The 19,544-nt window shown below is 39.3% G+C and overlaps 2 long non-coding RNA genes across 4 annotated transcripts; one reads left to right on the top strand and one right to left on the bottom strand.

Annotated features, from left to right (window-relative positions):
* Nucleotides 1–14,627: 14,627 nt before the first annotated feature.
* On the top strand, nucleotides 14,628–15,271 carry LOC141630174 (uncharacterized). Its single transcript, XR_012537448.1, has 3 exons — nucleotides 14,628–14,726; nucleotides 15,053–15,148; nucleotides 15,253–15,271. It is a non-coding gene; the product is annotated as an uncharacterized LOC141630174 (long non-coding RNA).
* Nucleotides 15,272–16,200: 929 nt separating this feature from the next.
* Nucleotides 16,201–18,323, bottom strand: LOC141642934 (uncharacterized). Of its 3 annotated transcripts, none has more exons than XR_012543546.1 (4): nucleotides 18,065–18,323; nucleotides 17,455–17,531; nucleotides 16,698–16,743; nucleotides 16,201–16,401 (listed from the first exon to the last, which is right to left on the bottom strand). It is a non-coding gene; the product is annotated as an uncharacterized LOC141642934 (long non-coding RNA). The 3 variants fall into 3 exon arrangements; XR_012543545.1 differs by having other exon boundaries at nucleotides 16,671–16,743; XR_012543544.1 differs by lacking the exon at nucleotides 16,201–16,401 and having other exon boundaries at nucleotides 16,470–16,743; nucleotides 18,065–18,317.
* Between the last annotated feature and the right edge of the window lie 1,221 nt (nucleotides 18,324–19,544).

The following is a 19,544-nucleotide window of genomic DNA, read 5'->3' on the forward strand; positions in this document are numbered from 1 at the left end:
CATCAATTTGGCACTGTTTTGTATCGTTCACATTGAGTTTGAAGTTGGAAAGTGCGTATTATTTGGATCCCGTTGTTGCTAGCTCGGCCTATTAACTCCACGTATCCAAATCGTTTTATCCCCTTCTTACCCGTTACCTCACATATCCCATATATACCTCGGCATGTGTCATGGTCATTTGTTTGGTTGGAATGCATATGTACGGTCATAGAGATCACTTTTATGTTATACTGCAGGCATGTTCTTATAGGTCGTAGTTAGGTGAGCGTCATTACAAATTTACTTCTTTCTATCCTTATATAATTTACTCACCTTGTGCTGTATTGTGTGATTGAGCGACCCGTGAGAGTCCGATTTTGAAAGTCATGCAAGGTCGAAAGTTCAACATCTTTTTGAAATATGTATAAATTCGTTTGCTTGACATTGCGCTGTTAGTAGTTGATTACATTTGCATTAAATTGGTTTGAGCAGTCGGTTTTCAGTTTGTCCATGTTTTGCTCCTTTCTATCTAGATTTAGTTTTGCATTTAGTTTGCTTGGGGACAAGCAAAGGTTTGGTTTGGGGAAGTTTGATGCGTGTCTATAATATGATGTTTTACATCTTTATTTCCACGCATTTTATGTCCTTTATTAGTAGTTTATTCTACTATTTGCCCCTTTTAAATCGACTTCCGCCCTTTTCGGTAATATTGCAGATTATTGCGGGATTGAGCAGAAAATGAACCAAATCTTGACTCCGGAAGCTAAGCTTAGGAAGGACATGAATATTTGACTCGGACTTGAAGTTTAGAGTGCATCTCAAGGCCTGAAGATAGCAAAAGCATGGGTGCGTACGAGTTTAACAAGCAAAGAAATCCTTCTCGACATTGCAGGCTGTTTCAGATGGCTATATCTAGAGTTCTAGAGCAGATAATCGAGTGATTCCAATTGGAGGTGAAAGCTTATCCTCTTAGCTTTCCAACGCCGCGTAGAACGCCTGATTTGACCAAGTAACGAAGAAATGGCAGCTCTTTTAAGATCGTTGCGCGCTGCAGAATTCGTCGGAATGCACTACTGTACAGCATTCTTGGTCGATCGACTGACCTACTTGGTCGATCGACCAGAGCGCGAGTTCCAGAAGCTACTGTTCAGCTATGCTCAGTCGATCGACTGGGTCTTGTGGTCTATCGACCAGTGTTTGCTGCAGCGAGATTTGTTTATGCGAGACTTAGTGATTAGTCTTATCTTTTATTTATTTAGGAAATAATAATCTCTTATTATATATAAGAGAGACTTCTAAAACCTAAAGGAGGATTATCAATTCCTTTACTCAGTTTTCAGTTTTATGTTTTGTTTTGGAGGCTGCTTGGAACGACTCTTCATTGCTTCTTCTTCCTCCAATTTTATTTGTAATCTCTACCCTTAATCTTTCAATAATTACTCTTTTGCTTTCTTGTTTAATTGTTGTTATTAGTTATTGCTTTTAGTTAATTTGTTTTATGTCTTTTTATTTATTCAATTCAATTGCTATGTCCTCTTATTTAGTTTATACGCATCTTATTGTTATTTCAATTATCAATATGAGTAGCTAGATTTCCTTCGCTAGGATGTGAGGGGATCTATGGTGTAGACGGCTTAGAATGTTGTAGGACTGTTTAGGTCGGTAATTTCTTTATCATAGTTATTTAATTGCTATATTTAATGAGGAGACCAAAAGGAGAATTGTTAATTGACTTGGGAATTCTAGACCTAGATCGAGAGATTAGAATAGAATAGACCTAGAAAACTATGATAATTAGTCTACCCTTGAGACCGAAAGGCAATAAGAATTTCTTGAGACCGAAAGGAGATAGAAGTTGCAGACTTAGCTACACTGACCAGAACGAAAGTTAGTTAGTGTGATTTAGGGAGGGAATTCAGACCGAAAGGGTGTTTCCTGTTGATAGTGGACCGTGAGGGACTGTCATTTACCCGAATACCGTACTCATATCAGACCTACTTTAGATTAATGTCGTCGAAACTGTAGTGAACCGATCGTCCTAGCTATTTCTCTATTATTGTTTTCGTTCTTTTACAGCATTTTATTTCACTTGCAACTTAGTATTAGTCAACCAATTTCAAACCCCCATTTCATTGTTACATTATAGACTGAAAAATAGCAAACAAAATCAACCTTGTCTCTCTGTGGTTCGACCCTTACTACCACTAGCTTCTGTTAGTTTAGTTCGGATTTATAAATTTTATCTTTGGTACTCACAACGACGGGTATCACCTATCTTATGCATGGAAAGTGTTGAGCGCGTTCTTGCCTATCAGAAATACAAGCAGGGAGTCCCTTTCTGCCAGCTGTATGAAGAGATCAGGAATGATTCTACCCCTTCTACGCCAAAGATTACCACATAGGTCTCTCCCTCTGCTAGAGAAGAAATTGCCGAATTAAAGTCCATTATGATGAGTATGTCACGGCAATCTGAAACAGTTATATCGGAATTGAAAGAACAAGTCGCGCAGTTAACACTCCCGACAGACCAATCCAAGCTTCTTCCAATTTGCGATCCAGTCAGTGCAATGAATTTTCAAAATGACCTTACTCATGAAGTATACGAGGTTTTGATAGCTGACGATAACTCGGATGATGATTTAGACGAGTTTTTGAAGGAAATACTCGTTGCGTGTGCTGTAAACACTCGATCGAGTGACCTTTCTACTCGATCGAGCAGTTTAACTCACCCTACCACTCGATCGAGTGAAAATAGTGGTCGATCGAGAAGTGCAGAATTCAATGTTGGTCGATCGAGTGACAATCTTACTCGATCGAGTAACTATGCTGAAGAAATCACTCGATCGAGTGATAAACATGGTCGATCGAGTGAAACAGGAAAAGCAATTGGTCGATCGACTGAAAAAAGTACTCGATCCAGTACTTTAAGTGGCGGAGATTCTAATTTACTATCTAATACCGCCACCGTGTCATCTTCCCCTGCTGTGGAGACGTCACGCATTGATAAGGGTAAAGAAAAAGTTGTGGGGCCACTCATCGCTACCAGGGTACCCTTCCCAAGTCGTCTGAAGGACGCAAAAATCGAGCAGCAGTACGGTAAGTTTGTGGACGTCGTGAAGAACCTCCAGGTAACTGTCCCCTTTTCCGAACTTGTTACTCAGGTACCCACTTACGCTAAGTTTATGAAGGATATTGTGACGCGTAAGAGAAATTTGAGTGAATTTGAGACGATTTCATTTATGGAAGAGTCTAGTAATTTGCTGTTGAATAAGGCCCCTCCAAAAATGAAAGACCCGGGCAGCTTTTCTATTACCTGTGTCATAGGCAATATGGTTATTGATAAGGCCCTTTGCGATTTAGGTGCCAGTGTCAGTGTCATGCCCCTTCCTGTCTGCAAGAAACTGAAGATGAGTCATTTCAAAGTGACTAACATTACCCTACAGATGGCTGATAGATCTGTTAGGAGGCCCTTAGGTGTCTTAGAGGACGTGCCTGTGAAAATAGGCAAGCTTTACATCCCAATAAATTTCATTGTTTTGGATATAGCTGAGGACACTCGGACCCAAATTATCTTAGGAAGACCATTCCTTTGTACAAATGGGGCATTATTGATGTCGACAAGGGCGTCGACTCTTGCGATGGGGATGACGCTATCACATTCGATCTGCGATGATTTTTAGCTCGCCCAATGATAGAGGACACTTGCTATTCGGTCGATATCATTGACGAGTCGATTTATGACTTCTGGTCGGGTTCTTTTATGAAGGACCCACTAGAAGCTCTTATGCTTTTTGATGAGTGTGCAGATAGCCCAGACGACGATGACGATGCGTTTGATTTGCTTGTTGATGATTTAGATGAGCATGAAGGAGAGCAGGTGAAACAGATGATCAGCACTCTTTGCTCCATTGAGGTAAAGGTACCGGAACGTAAGCCTCTCCCTTCTCATCTTAAATATGCTTTCTTAGACGATACAGAGCAATATCCAGTCATTGTTAGTGTCAAGCTTAGTGATGATCAGGTGACCTCTTTGTTAGTCAGTACTTAAAAGAAACAGAAAGCGATGGGCTATTCATGGACGATATCACGGGGATTAGTCCCGATATTTGTATGCACAGGATAGAGGCTGGAGGAGGATCACAAACCTTGCGGGCGGGGTCGGCGTCGGCTGAACCGGAAGATGCGAGGATGTCGTGATGGGCCGAGGTAATGAAGTTCTTTGGATGCGGGTATTATTTATTCGTCGTTAATTCTAGATGGGTGAGTCCAGATCAGTGGTCCCGAAGAAAGGAGGGACAAATCGTAGTTAAGAATGAGAAGAATGAATTAATACCTACTCGAGTAGTGACTGGTTGGCGGATGTGTATAGATTACGAGGCACATGAATGCCGCCACTAAGAAAGATCACTTTCCCCTTCCTTTTATTGATCAAATGGTAGAAAGGTTAGCTTCTCATAAATTTTTCTCGCTATTTAGACGGGTATTCGAGGGTTCTTTCGGATCCCTATCCACCCGACGATCGAGGCTAAGACTACATTTACCTGTCCTAAGGGCGTTTTTGCGTATCGCAGAATGCCTTTTGGTTTGTGCAATGCCCCTGCCACCTTCCAAAGGTGTATGATGGGAATATTTTCAGAGTATATTGAGTCTATCATGGAAGTTTTTATGGACGATTTCAGTGTATATGGAAGTGATTTCTCTAACTGTCTGTCTAACCTTGAGAAAGTGTTGCGTTTCGTATTTGTATTGAGGTCAATCTTGTCTTTGAATCGGGAGAAGTGCCACTTTATGGTTAACGAGGGAGTTGTTTTAGGGCACTTAGTTTTTGATAGGGGAATAGAAGTTGATAAAGCAAAGGTGGAAGTGATTCAGCAATTACCACCTCCTGTTAATGTTAAGGGGGTGAGGAGCTTCCTTGGTCACGCCGGCTTTTATCGCCGGTTTATCAAGGATTTCTCCAAAATTGCTAAACCACTTACACGATTCTTTTAAGGATGCCCCTTTTGTGTTTATGATGCTTGTCTTTCTGCTTTTAACAGGTTAAAGCAGGCTTTAGTCTCTGCGCCGATCATACAGCCTCCCAACTGGGACTTGCCGTTTGAGATCATGTATGATGCGAGTGACTATGCACTAGGAGCGGTGCTTGGCCAGAGGAAAGACAAGGCCTTGAATGCTATCTACTATGCGAGCCGAACTCGGATGAGGCTCAAGTGAAGTACACTACCACGAGAAGGAGTCATTAGCCGTAGTTTATGCCTTAGAGAAGTTTCGTACTTATTTAGTTGGGTCGAAGTCACTGTTTTTTCTTGACCATGCAGCTTTGAGGCATCTCCTTGCTAAGAAGGAGGCCAAACCACGGCTACGAGATGGATACTCCTTCTTCAGGGAGTTTGATTTGCGAGATCAAGGATAAGAAAGAAGCGAGAACGTTGTGGCTGATCACTTGTCGCGACTGATGCGACAAGAAGGGGAAGATTCTCTACCCATTGATGATTCTTTTCCCCGACGATACTTTGATTCTTTATATCGTCTATTGTTAACCAAGAACCTTGGTATGCAGATATAGCTAACTTCGTTTTCAGTGGCAAGCTGCCGCCAGACCTTTCTCATCAGCAAAAGAAGCGTTTTCTGTATAACGCTAAGCAATACTTCTGGGATGATCCTTACTTGTTTAAGGAATGTGCAGACGGTCTCTACAGACGGTGTATTCCGCAGTGGGAGATTAAAATAGTCCTGGAAGGTTGTCACTCCTCTTCATATGGTGGTCACCACGGTCCATCGCGCACCGTGGCTAAGGTACTTCAATCCGGTTTTTACTGGCCTTCTCTGTTTGCTGACGCTAAGTCTTTTGTTTCAGCTTGCGACGCTTGCCAACGATCAGGGAACATTTCAAAGAGACATGAGATGCCACAAAACGGCATCCTAGAGGTGGAGGTTTTCGATGTCTGGGGCATTGATTTCCAAGGACCGTTCCCATCCAGTAAAGGTAACAGGTACATCTTAGTAGCTGTAGACTATGTGTCAAAATGGGTTGAGGCAATTGATTTACCTCATTGTGATGCTAAGACCGTGATAAAGATGTTTAAAAAGTTCATATTCCCCCGTTTTGGTGTCCCTAGGGTCATCATTAGTGATGGGGGGATGCATTTTAAAGAAAAGAAACTCACTTCCATACTGTCTAGAGTTGGTGTCCAACACCGGCGTGGTTTGGGGTATCATCCCCAAACTAGTGGTCAGGTAGAGGTCTCTAATCGCGAGTTGAAAGAGATCTTGTCTAAGGTAGTTTCTAAATCACGGAAGGACTGGAGTCTTCAGCTAGATGACACATTATGGGCTTATAGAACTGCCTTTAAGACACCAATCGGTGCATCGCCTTATAGGCTAGTTTATGGGAAATCGTGTCACTTACCTGTTGAATTGGAATGTAAGGCCTGGTGGGCAATTCGTGAGCTTAATTATGATCCTAAGTTGTGTGGTCAGAATCGTCTTTTGCAGCTAGATGAATTGGAGGAGTTTAGGCTTAACGCCTACGACAGCTCGCGGATTTACAAAGAAAAGATAAAGAGATGGCATGACAAGAGAATCCTACATCGGGAGTTCCATGTTGGGCAAAAGGTGCTGCTGTTTAATGCGGTTGAGATTATTTCCATGCAAGCTGAAGTCCAGATGGAGTGGTCCTTATACGGTGACAGCTGTTACCAAATTTGGATCTGTGGAGCTTGAAGATTCCGAGGGGCGTAGATTCAAGGTGAATGGCCAATATGTGAAGCATTACCACGAGGCGACTGAAGCAGACAATCGTGTTGAAGTCTTGCGCTTCGACGAGCTCGACGCACCAGTTAATTGATGCCAGAAAGGTCGTGCGGGACCTCTTAAACCAGCGCTCTCTGGGAGGCAGCCCGGACTGTCTTATTGCACTTCTATTGAACTATTTATTTTTCTTTGGCTTTATGTTGAACTTTAGACGCTGTTTTATGAACTTCCTATGTATTTTCCTTGCTTTTAATGCGTGTTTTGCAGGTCAAAGTACTCGATCGAATGATATTGTGCTCGATCGAGCACTTTTTGAGGCAGCTTTCACTCGATCGAGTGATAATGTCCTCGATCGACCAGATCCAAACCCATGCCTACTCGATCGAGTGGTTTTTCACTCGATCGAGCCCTTCCAAGCAGATGGTTTCACTCGATCGAGCTGTTCCAAGAGCTCGGTCGAGTGGTTTTGACCCCCAGCTGTTGTTTTACGTCTATGGAGCTACTGCTTCACTTTCTTTGACCTCCCATGTTCATGGTCGGTTTGGGAAGGTCCCTCCTTACGACGTTTTGTAAGTTTTCCGACTCCACTTCTCCTTCTCCTTTCAGTTTGCATTTCTTTCCCTATTTTTGGTACAATGAGGGCATTGTACGGTTTGGTTTGGGGAGGTATGCATCCATATCTGTGTCTGCATGTTTTCTTGCATTTTTGCTTCCATGTTTATTATTTCCGCATGCATTGTTGTTTGTTTTACTTCAAAAAAATCATATAAAAATCATAAAAATCAAAAATATTCAAAAATTTCACGTTTAAATTGAGTCGGAACGTTTGAACATTGACGCTACTTTGAACCCTTACTTGAGCCCTGCATATTCTTGACATTTAGTTGGCGTGATTATGTGCATAATCTACGAGTTTTTGTTTCTTCCTTATCTGAACAAATAGACTTGATTCATTATGTCGGCAAGCTACATTACATTCTGAGGTTAGAGCTTTTTAAACTGGTGACATTCATGACCGGTTTCATTTAGGATGTGAGTAGTACTCTCTTTAAGACATGTAACATCAATTTGCATAAGCATGAGTCTAGTCTTCTTAATACATGTATTTATTCGGTCTGTGGATGGTGACACGTGTTAGGAGAGGCAGTCCCCTTTATTTCATTCTACCCATGAGCCTCACATAGCCAAATTGCCTTTTTGTCCTATCAACTACTTTCTATAATACTTCCTAGCCTAGCTGAGCTAGTAACGAGTAGTACTCGGAATGTTTTATTGCAATATGGTTATTTTATCTGATTTCAGAATATGGTGGAGAAATTGAAGGGAAAGAAAGAAAGAAAGAAGGAAAATGTCGAATTGTTGAAAAAAATGATGAAAAGAAAAAAAAAAAAAAAAATGAAAAGCGGAAAAGAAAAAAATGAAAAAGAAGAAAAATCATATATGAAAAAAGAATGAGAATTGTATAATGATTCACACTCCCATGCCTTATCTATATTTTATGGGGAGTTGACGATTTTTGGTGTTTTGTGAGTTTAGTGCATAATTTTGCACCGTTTCATCTTGCTGTCATGAGTACGAAGTTGGGATGCAGTTTATATTTGGATCCGTTGTTGCTAGCCTGGCTATTAACCCCACATATCCAAATTCATTTTAGCCCCTTTTTACCCATTACCTCACTTACCTAAATGTAAGTCCTCGGCATGTGTCTTGGTCATTAGTATGGTTGGAATGCATATGTACGGTTGTAGAGACTTTATTCATGTTAACTGCATGCATGTTCTTATAGGTCGAGTTAGGTGAGTGTCTTACTTCTTTCTATCTTTCACATATATACTCACCTTGTGCCTGATTTTGAGTGACGAGCGACCCGTGAGAGTCCGATATCTTTTGAGTCTTGCAAGGTCGACGGTTCAGTAAGTTTGAAACATCAATTTAACTCGTTTGCACTTTTCACTGCCACTTTGTCATGTTATTGCATTAAATTGGTTCTAGTGGATGATTTGTAGCTGATGCGTTGGTCCCGTTCCATTGTTCACCTTTAGTTGCATTCATATTTTCTTGGGGACAAGCAAAGGTTTAGTTTGGGGAGATTTGATGCGTGTCTTTTATATAAGGTTTTCACCTCATTTTTACGCGCATTTCTGTGCTTTTTATGTAGCATCTGGCTACAAATACCCCCGAATATTCTACTTTGGTCCGTTTATTGTATTTTGCAGGAATTGACCGAAGAGAAGCTAAATCGAGTCTTAATTGTCCCAATTGTATGCATTCATGGAAAATAAGGAGTCGGAGCTTGGATATCTAACACTTGGAAGACGCGTGAGCTGAGTTCGGGGAGCAATTCAAGTCCTAGCGTGCCTAGATAGCTCGATCGAGCAGTTTAAGGGTCGATCGAGGAGTTTTTGCAAGAGGTACTCGATCGAGTGGTTTGGTGATGATTTGCTCGATCGAGTAGACTACTTCTACTCATCGAGTGGGTTCCTGCGCTTTAGTTAATTTCCGCCTAATTATTTCATGGGCTTTTGTAACTAGTCCATAGATTAGGTTTTAGGATGGATTTTGAGTATAAGACTGGAGGAGAAAACTACGTTACTGCTCTCTCTGGGAGTTCGTTCGTTTCCGCATTAAACTTTGCTACTGTTCTTAGATTTTTATTCTTCCACTATACTTTGCTACTCGGATTTGGATTCTACGATTGGTATTATCATTCTAGTTTTATTCTTAATCTTATTTATTGCTTTAATTCTTCTTCCCTTTATTATTAAATGCTTAATTGAATTCTTATTAGTTTCATCATCATGCTTAGTTTTAATTATCTGGTTGTCGTCATTGTTCCCTATGCTAAGACTATAGGGGATCCATAATATGAAGAGAGAGTAATCGATTTACTAGGTTAATGCTGGTACTGTCCTTGTTGGTTAAATGCTACATTTAATTGTAACCGCCTAATTGAGTCGACGTAATTAGACCTTTAATTCTTAGTGATCCTTAACCTGGACCGAAAGGTTGGAAAAGGTGAGACTAGTAGCGAACAATAGAGTATTGCAGTGAGGGCGAAAGTTAAGCTGTTTACACTTTAGGGTGAATTAAGGACCGAAAGGTGACGTTCGCTACCCCTTAAACCGTACTGCATCGACTTGGGACCTAGATTACTTGACCGGATGATTATGGTGAACCGGTTGTCTTAGCTGTTTCTCTCTATCTGTTATTTCTTCCCTTTATTTCCCTTCTCCTTGTTCTCTTTAGTTTAGAAATCACATTTTATAAACCCCCAATTTGGTTACCTTGACGAACTTAGATTTAGCTGACATTTTCCTACCTCTCCGTGGATTCGACCCGACTTCCCTAGCTATATTAGTTAGAGCCAGTTGGTTATTTTTGACAGGTACGCGACAGACGTGTCAGCCATCCTCAACTACAAAACCAAAAACGAATTCCCTCCTAACTCTGATCAAATAGGACAAAGAGCCATCCGTTTACTCGCATCACAAATCGTGATAAACCAAGATCAACTATACAAAAGAACACCCCAAGGAATTCTCCTCCTTTGCATTGACCATCACAAAGCCAAAAAAGTCATGGGAGAGGTCCACGACGGATAATGTGGCCCTCACATGAGCGTAATGATGCTTACTCGGAAGATCATGCGACTAGGTTACTACTGGACCACCATGGAAGCAGATTGCCGCAACTACGTCAAACATTGCCACAACTGCCAAATCTTCGCCAACATACAACACATACCACCATCCCTTTTATACACCATGACATCACCCTGGCCTTTCTTAACCTGGGGCATCGACATCATTGGGAAAGACAACCCGATAGGCACCAAGGGGCATAGCTTCGTCCTCGTCGACATCGACTATTTCACCAAATGGGTGGAAGCGCAGTCATATGCCGTCTTGACCGCCAAACAAGTGGCCAAGTTCATCCAGAACAACATCATCTGCCGATATGGGGTACCCCATGAAATCATCAGCGATCAAGGCTCTCACTTTCGGGCGGAAACTCAGGCCTTGCTAGACAAATACAAGATCAAACGACATCGATCATCCCCCTACCGTCCCCAAACCAACGGAGCGGTGGAGGCAGCTAACAAAACTATTGTCACCATTATCAAGAAAATGCAAGACAACTACCGTGATTGGCCGAGCAAACTCCCATTCGCACTCTGGGGATACCGAACCTCCATTCGAACATCAACAGGCGCCACACTCTTCTACCTAGCATACGGTATGGAGGCGGTTCAACCGGTAGAGTTAGAGGTCCCTTCTCTACGCATTCTGCTGGAAAGTCAAATCCCTGAGGCGGAATGGACCCGTCGAAGGTACGAACAACCACTACTAGAGAACTGGGATATGGCGACGCTTTATTTTTCCTACGCTAAAATGCGCCGCTAAGAACTGGATTTAGGGTTTTAGATAATACTCTGCATGTACGTTGTTAAGTTGTTCATTTCCTATATCATTCATATTTGGGTTTTAGGATTATCATGGGTGAAAAACGTAAAAGAAGTCAAAAGAATAATAAGCCTGAGGATAAAAAGCCTGGTGAGAGGAGTGCTACGAAGTGCAAGAAAGTCCTTGCAGCTATAGCCGCTAAACAGCCGTTGGAAATAACATGGAGTGAGATGGGTTTCCCTACTGGTCCAAATGCGGGTTTTTTCTCTAGTAAGATTGGTACTTGCACAAGACAGTTTGTGTCTATCCATTTAGATGATGTTAGAACTTTGAATCCAAAATTGGCGGAGTTATACTTGGCTCGTGTAAAGGAAGGCTTTATTATACCCGATGAAAGCCATGATAAGTATTTAATGCATAAGGCAGCGGATGTCCACAGGCAGTGGAGGTGTGACGTTGCTAGGGATTGGTTGTATGTGGACAAGGCAACGGGGGAGATGCGTAAGAGCCCACCGGAAAACAAGTGTCCCACCATCAGTCAGGAACAATGGGATCTTTTCAAAAAGATGAGAACTACTGAGAAGTTTCAGGTTAAATATCCTCGCCTTTTAACGATTTACCTATAATTTTTTAAATTAATGAGTCCTTTATATAATCTTTTTATTATCTCATCTACTTGCGCTTTTATATAATTATTTGAAGGCCGTTAGCAGAAGAAATCGTGCTAACATTTCATGCAAGAAGGGGAAATGGTATGGTTCTCGGCGATTCTGAGAAAGATAAAAGAGAACCTCGTAAGTAGCATGCATTATTCCCCTGTGAGACTTTATTTTTTTAATCACACTTGGACTTGCATTGATACACATTTACATGTATAAATGTTACCATGTTAATGTGTAGGTGGCAAAGGGAGTGAAAGAAGTGGATTGGCATGTAACTTATAAAGAAGGGCACACGCCTAAAGGATCCCGATCGCGTGACAAATATGATGAGGAAGTGTTGGCCAACATAGTAAGCATTATTTTATTAAGATGAGTTCATTACTAACTTTATTATTTTAGTCACAAATATAATTTGAAGTTTATTTAATATTATAGGACAACGTATTAAAAGAGGTAGAAGAAGGGAAATTCACTCCCAGTGGTCGTAATGACGTTCTTGCTAGAGCGATCGGCTGACCCGAACATCCAGGTCGTTTGAGGGGCGTCCCGTTACAGGTTGGAGTAACGAAATATTATGGGACAACTGCCCCGATAAAGAAGAAAAGGAAGACTAAGTCTGAGAAGGCTGACATGGTACCATTTATTCTATTATTTTCATTTAAGTTCAATTCACATGTTATTGTTGGGATAAAAATTGCTGACACATTACATTCTTGGCACGCAGCTTCAGTTAATGGCATCCGTACTACTAAATTTGAATGCTGGAGGCAAGCTTTCCGAAGAAGAAGTGAAGATGATGGAGGATGTCATTTGTAAAGGGGGTAATAAGGTACAACAGATTGGTCAAGAGGCCGAGAACACTACTACCTTGGCAATACATGCTGAGAAGGAAGTATCGGTCAACGAGATTCAGAAAGATCAGGTACCTAATGCTTCTGAAGCTGTAACTACTAAAGCCGATCAGGTACCTAATACTTCCTTATTTTTCTTTTCTTTTTTTTTGGGTAAGATCAGGGGGTGTGTTCCCTGCCAACTCTAATGCTATAACTTCTGACATCGTGCCATTGGTTAATTTTATTAGGTAAATAATGGGTCTGAAAAGGAGATGCAACTTGAGAAGACGGCTGATGGAAAACAACATACATCCCCTTCAAGTCAGTTCCCTGTTTTCAGTAAGGTATGCATACAAGAAGTGTTTAATTAGTTAAATTTATATGAATTCTATTAAATTTTGGGATATAATAATGTATGTGTATATTCTTCAGGCCGTAAACAAGAGGGTAGTAGTTATTCTTGCTGACCCTAAATTTGAAAATCCAAATGTGCGTGTTGGCCGGGGTCTCGTAGAAATGCACACCAAATCAGCCGCGGTAACTGTAGTAGTTCATGGCGAAAAACTTTTGCGGAATCATAAAAAAGTAGAGATAACTACAGTCTTTCCAGGCCATGAAAACGGTCAACTGTCTGTCCCAGTTCGTGACGACATTACCATTCTGGGAGATGCGGTTGGGAGTTTCATCCAATGGCCTGAAACTCACATCTACTTGGCTCGGTCGTCTCCGCCTCAGCAGCCGAAAGCAGTTAGGGTTAGAAGAAATACCTTTATATATATGTTACATTTTTATTTGTTGAATGTTTTTATATGTTAAATTTATATGTTTTTTTTTTTGTAGGGAACAAAAAAACCGGCTTTGGCGGGTAAGCCTAATGTCCGGGGACTTGATGAGGTATTTAATTAACTTCTCCATTTTTATGAAAACCTCCCTTTAATTTTTTTTGTTTCTGTATTTCTAAAAACATGGAAATTTTTTGTATGTGTAGGCAGGAACAGAAAAGTCGGCTAAGGCGGATAAGCCTAAGTCCCCAGACATGCCAACTACCTCGTCCAGACAACAACTTGATGAGGTATTTAATTAACTTCTCCATTTTTTTAAAAACCTCGCTCCCTTAATTATATTTTGTCTGTATTTCTAAAAAGCATGCATGGTAATTTTGTGTAGGGGACAAAAAAGACCGATAAGCCTAAGTCCCAGTCATACTGCTACTACTAACTCATCATTGAAAGAGCGGGTTTGACGAGGTATTTAGTTAGGTACGCTTTTATTTTTATTACTCCAACTAGGATATGTTACCTTTGGATTTTTTATTATTTTAATTATCTACATGTGTAGGCTGGTGGTAGTAGCACAAAATCAAAGAATCATTATTTCCCCGACTGAAAAGAAGTTAGGAGTTTAAACTCCACACAATATACTGGGAAGGATTACATGCAAAAAGTAAGAACGGCGACGATGAGGAAACTGCATGAGGAGGCTTGCCGTCGCATAGCCACCGAGCAATTGATAGTTATTCCGCTCGAGGAGGATATTCTAGGGGTTGAGCGCGAAGCACTTATGTCATGGGATATGCTAGCCATTTGGGCTGGCCTAGACCGTTGATGTGGCACACCTATTTGTTTGGATGAAGTAAGTTTCTTAATAAATAATTTCATATTCTAATATTCTGACTACTAGATAGTGTTTTAATTAAATACCGGAATTAATACCGTAATATTGTAAGATATTGAAATTGAGAGTGATCCCCAGAAGAAGATTCCATCGATCAATACGTTCTGTGCCCCTATGTTTTATCTTTATTTATTCCGGTTTCTCGTTCAAGAACGGTAGATTATATTGCTCAGCAATTGGCGACAACCAAGAAGCTGATTTTTGCCGCTTATAATGAAAAAGGGTAATAAACAAATTAATATTACGTTTCCCCCTACAATTGCATTTTTATAACTAATATATGTACTTGTTAATAATGATGATGTCTCTTGATGTAGGACTCATTGGGTGCTAGCAGCCATCATGCCGACAAAGAAGAATGTTTTTTGGTTGGACTCTTTACATAATCCACCAAGCGAGACTTTTAAGCGCTTGATTAATAAGTAAGTTTATAATACTGATTTATTTATAATAACATTAAGTTTCAACTTTTATTTATAGCAAAAAGCTCATTTTTGTCCCTAAAAAAATGAGTGTCTGCCTCTTTTTTTTTTTAAAAAAAAAAAGGGCCTTTGAGAAGAGAAGAGCTAACGAGCAGGATCAACCCACTAAAGATTCGATGATGGCCCCGATTTTATTACGATAACGAGTACGTGGTCAAATACAATACATTAAGTGCAAAAATCATGTTTTAATACTAATACAATACCTAAAGTTCAAGATTCTGATGTGAGCCTTCTCTCGTCTGTTTGGTTTTATGTATTAATAGGCCCCTCGCCAGCCGGATAGCATACAATGTGGATACTACGTTTGTCGGTTCATGTTGGAGATTATTAGGCGAAGATATATCCTTATTCCAGAAAAGGTTAGTAATTTAATAATGTGTTACGTTTATTACTTTTTTGATGTTGCTATGCGATTTTGATGTTGTTACAATAATGTCTTGTCTTTAATTTGTTTTTTCCGCAGTATGTAATCAACCCGTCACGAGAGATTCAAGCGGTAGTCAAGTGTAGATATAGACGAGGTAAGGGACATGTTGGGCAAATACGTCTTAGAAAATAGAAATGCATGATACTCGGAGTTTAGATCGGCTTATTAGTAAATTTTTTGTTGAAGTTAGGGAATCTTTGATTAGTTCATGTAAATTTAACTTCTTGTAAGTGTATATGTATATATATATATATATATATATATATATATATATATATATATATATATATATATATATATATATATATATATATATATATATATATATATATTGCTTTTGTTGTGGTTAAATTGAATCTATTAAGTTACGATGAACCCAAATTTGTGATTTATCTTTGGTCTTTGGTATATGGTGTCATTGATATATGCGGGTTTTTGAATGACATGAAACAAATTTAATTTTTAAAAACATTAGGAGTTCGTAATAAAAATGGTTACTAAAATAAACCGTTGTGAAGACCTTTCCCAACGGTTACTAAAAACAAAACCGTTGTGAATACCTTTCACAAATACCGCGCATAATATTCAACAACAGGTTTAAACGAAGAACCGTTGAAGTCTTCACAATTTTGAAGGCAAAGTTACAACAACGGGTTTTAAACTAAGAACCGTTGTTACTACAAATTTCAACAACGGGTATGTATCATATACCCGTTGTTAAAAGTCTTCACAATTTTGGAGGGAAAGTTACAACAACGGTTATTAAACTAAGAACCGTTGTTATATTATTCCCACCAAATTTTTGAAACACTTTCCACAACAGCTTACACGCTAAAACAACGGCTTTTAACCGTGGTGAATACTTTCTACAACGGTTTAAGTAAATAACCTAACCGTTGTAAATACCTTTTACAACGGTCGCTTTAACAACGTCCGCTTTTTGTTTTTACAACGGTTTTTGCCCATTGTTATTGACTGTATCTGTAGTAGTGAAGGTACATTTTGTAATATATATATTCCATCCAAAATGAGTATATGTATACGAAAAGCCAAATATGACTACAAGTATACAAGAGAATAATCGACTAGGCCAAAAATGATACTCCGTAGTATTTGTGTAGCACACTTTATTGTTCACCAATAGTTTTGCACTGCAATTTTTTTAATTCGCTTGCCAACCTTAATCTGAAATAAAAAAAAGCAGAGAAAAATGAATTAGAACAATGATGTCTCTTCTCTATAAAAAGGTGATATCCAAATCAAACTAAATCATTATTGTCAAATATACAAAATGTTCCCAAGTATAGTTTGCACGACAAAACTAGCAATACTCATGTGTAAATAAAGACGTACAAAGACTTGATCCTTTATAAGTAAAGTATAAAATTACAAGCAATAGGCATAATTCGCATATTAGAAGCTGTGTGTGCAAGACATGGAAAACTTAAACATGCCAGTTTCAAAGTACGTCTCAATCGTACTTATCTGCCTTGTTTATTATCCGTCTCTTTAAGGGGCAAATTAAACCTGAAAGAACAATAAATACCATATTGTTTAGTGGGTGCACAGGCCGTCAATTAAACAAATAAAAGATCAAGTTTCGAACTTATCTATGGGGACATGGGGTGATACTATACGCAACATACTATAGCAAATATAGAAGCCGCTGGACATAAATTGTATCACTATTAAACGTTCTACTGTCCAAAATACATGAAAATAAATAGGAATTAGAATGTTACTAATGTGTTCATCTTAAATTTTCATCCCAACAACAGTTAACTCAGAGAGTGTGAATAAATTGAACTGTAAACCTGCAAAAATCCCGTTATAAAAAGGATAGTTTCTTCAAGTTTATGAACCCAAAAGAAATAGTTTGGACTCAAGTAATAATAAGAACAAAATCAAGAAGCAGTACAACTTGTTCAAGCACTAGTAAGTCTACAACTTTGTCTTAGCAACACATTGACAATATCATACATCAACTGGAATAAGGAATCATCATTAGATTAAAGCCTCTTTATTCTAATCAAATCACCATCAAACATGTAATATACCATAACATTAGGTATACTATGGAGTAGATGCTAACCACTTTACAGAATCCAAAAATGAGAAATCTGAGTACATTTAAGTAGATATGTCATCAAATGTGCTCGTTTTCACTTTAGGGTTTCTTGCTATATACAATAAAATAGTAATAAAACCATGTGAATGTTACTAAATGTGGTTTCATACCGCATTATTGACATTGCCGGAGTCTCCTTCTCAATTAGATTTTCAGATCTTCTTCTTTCTACTTCAATCCTACGATGCTGTAAGAAACAACTATTGCGGCATTACAATGACTTAACAGAAGTTCAGTTTAGTTAAGAACAAAGTATAATATAAAAATGAAACATTCATAAATAAACCCAATTGAAATGCAGTTTATAAATATGTAAATTAGTTTTAAAGTATGGAACATTCTGGATTTTAACAATTCCTACCAACAATTCCCTAAGAATACACTCAAAATAAACAATCTGGCTCTCAATTATGGAACCCTCACTCATAGTTCCTCATTGTAGTATCAAAAGATAATTAACCTCGCTAATTAAAATGGCCTAAATCATCAACGAAGGCAACAAAAACAAAGGTTGAATTATGATAAAATAATACTCCGTAGTCTTTTCCTAAACAAGTAAGAGCACCCAAGTTGAAACAAAAACAAAGAATGAAATTTGCCTAACAAAAAGCGAAACCCCCAATTTTCTACAAGGAATAACAAGAAGGGAATCATAGACATTCAATTTAATTTAATTTAAAAAATAATTAAAAGATATAAAGAGCAAAAGATAATTCATACCTAATCCCAATATCTAACAAGGGATTGCTTTCACAAAGTCGCCAGATGAACTGATGAAGATGGGAGGTTTTTTTTCCCTTTTTTGAAAAAATAGTCTCCTTCATAAAGGGAGTTGGTGGCGCTAATGAAAAATTTCGGTCCCGCGTTGATTTTGAATGAAAATTGTTAAAAGGACTGCAATGCTTTTTGTAGAGCGCCTTTATTTTGGGATAAGTAAATGAAATTCAGCAGTTTTTTAAAGAGCATCGCAGGACAAGCGTTGTAGAAGGCGTTAAACCAACGACGTATACAACGGGCATTAAACAAGAGGGTTAAACCCAGGAACATCCAGGAGGGCGACTTGGTCCTCAAGTCGGTTCGAACACCACTACCCGTCGATCCGAGGGGAAAATTCAAACCCAACTGGGTCGGGCCGTACCTGGTCAAGAAAATACTTTCGGGGGGCGTAGTGAGACTGAGTGACCTAGATGGCGAGGATTTTACAAACCCGACCAACCTAGACCAACTCAAGAAATACTACCCTTGAACCATAGCAACCAACGACCTAACCCTAGTTTTACAACTAGCGGCCACCTTAACCCTTTTTAAGTCAAGTTCCTCAACGCATTCTGATTTGAAATTGCATGTTTTATCGAGTCTAAGTTACGACACCTTGCCCGTTTCGAATGTCCTTTGATCAGTCGAAGGCAACGTCCATTTGCACTAAAAAAAATTCACAAAAACTCCTGAACTACGAGCATGGTTTGATTTCACCTCTTCAGGTGGATACGTAGGCAGTCCCTCTTAAACATGAGGGATACAATCACAAAACCCAATCAAATTTACAAAACATTTCGAACTACGATCATGGTTTGATTTACCTCTTCAGGTGGATACGTAGGTAGTCCTTTCTTACATAAGAAGGATACAACCATCCCCATAATAAAAAAAACATCACCCATATTCTCCCCATCAAAAAAAAAGAATAGGAAAAACATTCCCTTTCCCCAAAAAATACAAAAAAGAAGCCTTTCTCCCTTCCCACAAAAATCCCACTTTCCCAAGTGCGAATGTTTAGGATGATTCAAATCGAATTGCTTTTAGAAAATGGAAGAAAGAAACAAGCGTTCACAATTCCGACATGAGCAATCCTCTTATTTAATGGGAGGGATTACAATTTCAACAACAGATAAAGCTCGACGAGTCTACAACTTGTCAAAGCTAAGGTGTCGACTAAAATACCTCACATAATAAAACTAGCACAAAACACACAAAACATAGCTAATACAACATAATAATAAAGTGGGTAATGGAGGTCTTTATTCTTCCATTCTACCCTTGCCTTTACCTTCGGGGTACATCTTCCCCTTATTCTTCTTGTTGGCCCGCCTAGCATGGACTTCCTCCTCAGAACGGTTCCTCAACGGATCTACAACGACAACGGCCTCCAGTCTAGTGAAAGACCCCATGTTCAGCCCAAAACGAGCCCATGCACGGCCCA

The sequence above is a fragment of the Silene latifolia genome, chromosome 2 (genome assembly GCF_048544455.1).
Source record: "Silene latifolia isolate original U9 population chromosome 2, ASM4854445v1, whole genome shotgun sequence".
In the NCBI taxonomy this organism is placed as follows: Eukaryota; Viridiplantae; Streptophyta; class Magnoliopsida; order Caryophyllales; family Caryophyllaceae; genus Silene; species Silene latifolia.